The sequence below is a fragment of the Entelurus aequoreus genome, linkage group LG25 (assembly GCF_033978785.1).
Source record: "Entelurus aequoreus isolate RoL-2023_Sb linkage group LG25, RoL_Eaeq_v1.1, whole genome shotgun sequence".
Classification (NCBI taxonomy): Eukaryota; Metazoa; Chordata; class Actinopteri; order Syngnathiformes; family Syngnathidae; genus Entelurus; species Entelurus aequoreus.
The window spans coordinates 5,483,613-5,489,344 of NC_084755.1; the positions used below are offsets into that span (position 1 = coordinate 5,483,613).

The following is a 5,732-nucleotide window of genomic DNA, read 5'->3' on the forward strand; positions in this document are numbered from 1 at the left end:
TCACCCGATTAAAACCGTTCCCACTTCAAACTGTTCAGCCTATTCGGGAATCGCGGGCTTTCCCTTGACAAATCCAAAAAAATTCCCAGATTTCCCGGGACATTTTTCCCCATTCAAAATGAATTGGCTATTTTTCAAACTTCCGCAATTTCCACATTTTTCAACCGATTCAAAGCCTTCCACCTTCAACACATTCCACCGTCCTGGAAATTCAAACTAATTTTTTTCCCAAGTTCAAAAAAATTCCAGGATTTTCTGGAATTCCTGGTTTTCAAAAGCTCTATTTCCACCCTTTTTTCTGGCGACTACTCCTCCTACAGTTTTCAACCCACTTCAACCGTTCCACCGTCAAAACATTCCTCTTAATTAGGACAAAAAACTTGTTTTTTGAACTGGAAAAATTCCTGTTTTCCCCAAATTCCAGGAATTCCGCAATACCATTTCTCAATTCAACATGTTACTACTTCAACATTTATCGACCGATTTTTAAAATGTCAACACCAACTATCGTAACTCATTCAGAATATTCAAGTTTTTTTTACCATTTTCAAAAAAAATTCCCCCTTTTACCGAAATTCCCAAATTTTGGGAAAATTCTCATTTAAACCAATGAGACATTTTTCAAAGTTCCACAATTCCCACATTTTTCACCCGATTCAAACCGTTCCAACTTCAAACTGTTCAGCCTATTTGGGAATCACAGGCTTTCCCTTGACAAATTCCAGAAATTCACAGATTTCCCAGAATTCCAGCTTTTCCGGGACATTTTTCCCATTCGAAATGAATTGGCCATTTTTCAAACTTCCGCCATTTCCACATTTTTCAACCGATTCAAACCATTTCACCTTCAACACATTCCACAGTCCTGGAAATTCAAACTACTTTTTTCCCAAGTTAAAAAAAATTCCAGGATTTTCTAAATTTCCTGGTTTTCCAAAGCCCTATTTCCACGCTTTTTTCTGGCGACTACTCCTCCCACATTTTTCAACCCACTTCAACCGTTCCACCGTCAAAACATTCCTCTTAATTAGGACAAAAAACAAAGTTGTTTTTTGAACTGGAAAAATTCCTGTTTTCCCCAAATTCCAGGAATTCCGCAATACCATTTCTCAATTCAACATGTTACTACTTCAACATTTATCGACCGATTTGAAAAATGTCAACACCAACTAGCGTAACTCATTCAGACTATTCAAGTTTTTTTTTACCATTTTCAAAAAAAAATCCCCCTTTTACCGAAATTCCCAAATTTTGGGAAAATTCTTATTTAAACCAATGAGACATTTTTCAAAGTTCCACAATTCCCACATTTTTCACCCGATTCAAACCGTTCCAACTGCAAACTGTTCAGCCTATTCGGGAATCACAGGCTTTCCCTTGACAAATTCCAGAAATTCACAGATTTCCCAGAATTGCAGCTTTTCCGGGACATTTTTCCCATTCAAAATGAATTGGCCATTTTTCAAACTTCTGCCATTTCCACATTTTTCAACCGATTCAAACCATTTCACCTTCAACACATTCCACCGTCCTGGAAATTCAAACTACTTTTTTCCCCCAAGTTAAAAAAAATTCCAGGATTTTCTAAATTTCCTGGTTTTCCAAAGCCCTATTTCCACGCTTTTTTCTGGCGACTACTCCTCCCACATTTTTCAACCCACTTTAACCGTTCCACCGTCAAAACATTCCTCTTAATTAGGAAAAAAAACAAAGTTATTTGAACTGGAAAAATTCCTGTTTTTCCCCAAAATTCCAGGAATTCCGTAATACCATTTCTCAATTCAACATGTTACTACAACATTTCGCGACCGATTTGAAAAATTCCAAAACCAACTATTTTAACTCATTCAGACTATTCAAGTTTTTTTTTTACCATTTTCAAAATAATTCCCGCTTTTACCGAAATTCCCAAATTGGGGAAATTCTCATTTAAACCAATGAGACATTTTTCAAAGTTCCACAATTCCCACATTTTTCACCCGATTCAAACCGTTCCAACTTCAAACTGTTCAGCCTATTCGGGAATCACAGGCGTTCCCTTGACAAATTCCAGAAATTCACAGATTTCCCAGAATTGCAGCTTTTCCGGGACATTTTTCCCATTCAAAATGAATTGGCCATTTTTCAAACTTCCGCCATTTCCACATTGTTCAACCGATTCAAACCATTTCACCTTCAACACATTCCACCGTCCTGGAAATTCAAACTACTTTTTTCCCCCAAGTTAAAAAAAATTCCGGGATTTTCTAAATTTCCTGGTTTTCCAAAGCCTTATTTCACGCTTTTTTCTGGCGACTACTCCTCCCACATTTTTCAACCCACTTTAACCGTTCCACCGTCAAAACATTCCTCTTAATTAGGAAAAAAAACAAAGTTATTTGAACTGGAAAAATTCCTGTTTTTCCCCAAAATTCCAGGAATTCCGTAATACCATTTCTCAATTCAACATGATACTACTTCAACATTTCGCGACCGATTTGAAAAATTCCAAAACCAACTATTTTAACTCATTCAGACTATTCAAGTTTTTTTTTTACCATTTTCAAAATAATTCCCGCTTTTACCGAAATTCCCAAATTGGGGAAATTCTCATTTAAACCAATGAGACATTTTTCAAAGTTCCACAATTCCCACATTTTTCATCCGATTCAACCTGTTCCAACTCCTAAATATTCAGCTTGTTCAAAATGATGTCCTTTCCTGCAACAATTTTTTTTTAAATCCCGGATTTCCAAGAATTCCCAGTTTTCTAAGGGACACAACTTGCACTGAGCTTAGTCTATAAAATCCGCTACACCTCCCTGATACTGAAGTACATGTCAAACTACTTCCTTAACGTAAATGACCGCCATAACCACAACACCAGGGGGAGCTCCACTAACCATGTTAAACCCAGATTTTGATCTAACAAAGGTCTTAACTCATTCTCTTTCTATGCCACATCAATGTGGAATGCGCTCCCAACAGGTGTAAAAGAAAGGGCATCTCTATCCTCCTTCAAAACCGCACTAAAAGTACACCTCCAGACAACTTCAACCCTAAACTAACACCCTCCCCGGATTGTTAATAATCAAATGTAGATACTTTTTCTTATGCTTTCTGATCTCTCTCTCTCTCTATGTCCACTACTTGCTGTACATATCCTACCAAGTCAGACCTACACTGTTTCAATCTCCATTTCTCTGATGATACAATTGTTGATGACTGTGATAACAACCAAACCTAACCCCCTCCACATTTCACACCCCGGATTGTAAATAATGTAAATAATTCAATGTATATACTCTGATGATTATCTTGTGTGATGACTGTATTATGATGATAGTATATATCTGATAGTATATGTATGTATCATGAATCAATTTAAGTGGACCCCGACTTAAACAAGTTGAAAAAGTTATTGGGGTGTTACCATTTAGTGGTCAATTGTACGGAATATGTACTTCACTGTGCAATCTACTAATAAAAGTCTCAATCAATCAATCAAGACATTTTCCCCATTCAAAATGAATTGTCCATTTTTTTAACTTTCACAATCCGCATATTTTTCCAACCTATTCCGTTTCTCCTGGAAATTCGAAGTGAAGTGAATTATATTTATATAGCGCTTTTCTCTAATGACTCAAAGCGCTTTTACATAGTGAAAGCCACTATCTAAGTTACATTTAAACCAGACTCTTCAACATTCAAACTCTTCTCACATTCATACTACATTCTGTCAGCATTTCAGTTCAACTTCAGCATTGGAGCATTCACACATCTAATAAGATGATAATATCATATTTATGAAGACCCGAAATGAAAAAAAATCGACTTATGAGCGTGAGGCCTATGCTAACTAGCATTAGCATGACAAGTTGCCATCACGGGCGTCAAACAACAGCTTATCTGAAATAATGTAGTTTATCACTTCCTAACAACAATTGATACAAAGTTATATACTGGTGGGATAAAAACTTGGGTATGAAATTGTGAAGGTTATCGATAAACTCGCCTTGACGACGTAAACATTAGCGGCATTTAGCAATACAGGGACGGTTTTTTCCCCCCCGGCACTAAAGACATGAAAATGATCCCCACCAGGCGGACATCGCAACAACTTCAGTGCGATATAAGACATAATTATGTCCGCCTGTCGAAAGAAAGAATAAATACCAGTTTGTTTCATTACGTGGAGTTTTTCTTCATTCGCCGACCGTCCGCTTTTCTGGCTGTGTCGTCATTTCCGGGTGTGTTCCTCCGGCGGACACGATGTGGTTGCAACACTGCCCCCTTCAGGATGGTATCGGCATTACAATTAACTACTGAATTGATACCGTAGCTGTGTCAGTCATAGACATGTTATATAGACGCAGCATTGGCTGCTGTGACGCGAGAAATTGGGCCGCCATCTTGAAGTGGTGACGAGGAGCCGGCGAGCAGCCTAAACTGACAGTTCGTTGACAGGTAGAAAACAAAGATGCTAAACTGACAGTTGACAGGTAGAAAACAAAGATGCTAAACTGAAAGTTGACAGGTAGAAAAAAAAGATGCTAAACTGACAGTTGACAGGTAGAAAACAAAGATGGTGTTCAGCCTTTTCCTGCTCAAATGAGCGGACGGTTGAAAATAAGAATTGGGGGATTACTTTTCACAAGTAGGATTTAACATTAACGTACTATTGGTTGTTGCTCCTCCACATCGAGAGGAGCCAGATGAGGTGGTTCGGGCATCTGGTCAGGATGCCACCCGAACGCCTCCCTATGGAGGTGTTTAGGGCACGTCCGACCGGTAAGAGGCCACGGGGAAGACCCAGGACACGTTGGGAAGACTATGTCTCCCGGTTGGCCTGGGAACGCCTCGGGATCCCCCGGGAAGAGCTGGACGAAGTGGCTGGGGAGAGGGAAGTCTGGGCTTCCCTGCTTAGGCTGCTGCCCCCGCGACCCGACCTCGGATAAGCGGAGGAAGATGGATGGATGGATGGTTGTATTTTGTGAAAAGAATATTAGCACAGAGTTGAGAAGGAGCAAAGATCTTATATATTTGTATGTGAAAATCACAAATAAATCTTCTGGGGGAGGATGACCCCCCTACAAGGGTTTGGTTTACAAACTTTCAGCCCCACCTAAAACAAAATTCACCAGCCGCCGCTGATTATGATGCATTCTCATTTTAGGCAAAGTATAAGACAAGACTTTCTTAACAGTATAATTGTAACCAGGAATAAGTCTTCAAAGTAACAATATATTCAAATACTAACATTGTTGGGTAAGACAGAATTTGGTTTTATTCTGAATCCAGTGAAACAGATTGGTGGTTTTAGCTGATATAAAGAATTTCAGGTGTTTATATATGTTTATGTTTAAGTATTTGGCAGACGCTTTTATCCAAAGCGACATACATAAAAACAATCACTGTAAACATGATCATTTAAGGGGAGAATGTAATACAAAATATCAATACAAAGTGATAGTGAAAACTATCTGCTGCTGCAGCAACAGAGATACAGTCTATAGGTCCCTAAGATATATAGATATCTAATGTTGTTTAACATTAGATATCATAGTCATTCACATCGACGTCCCACTGGGGTGAGTTTTTCCTTGCCCGTATGTGGGCTCTGTACCGAGGATGTCGTTGTGGCTTGTGCAGCCCTTTGAGAGACTTGTGATTTAGGGCTATATAAATAAACATTGATTGATTGATTGATTGATGTAGTATATATGCATATGTGCATGTATATATAACCTAAT

The 5,732-nt window shown here is 38.6% G+C and overlaps 1 protein-coding gene across 4 annotated transcripts in view; it reads right to left on the reverse strand.

The window, feature by feature from the left end:
* LOC133642877 (serine/threonine-protein phosphatase 4 catalytic subunit B) overlaps positions 1-4,311 on the reverse strand; it is a 15,726-nt gene extending 11,415 nt beyond the window's left edge. The window contains exon 1 of one of the 4 annotated variants that reach the window (XM_062037286.1): positions 4,172-4,311. The gene's annotated coding sequence lies outside the window, so the exon portion shown is untranslated. Of the gene's footprint in view, positions 1-4,155 lie in introns of all 4 variants that reach the window. The other 3 variants (XM_062037287.1, XM_062037285.1, XM_062037284.1) reach the window with 3 other exon arrangements.
* Positions 4,312-5,732: the final 1,421 nt, after the last annotated feature.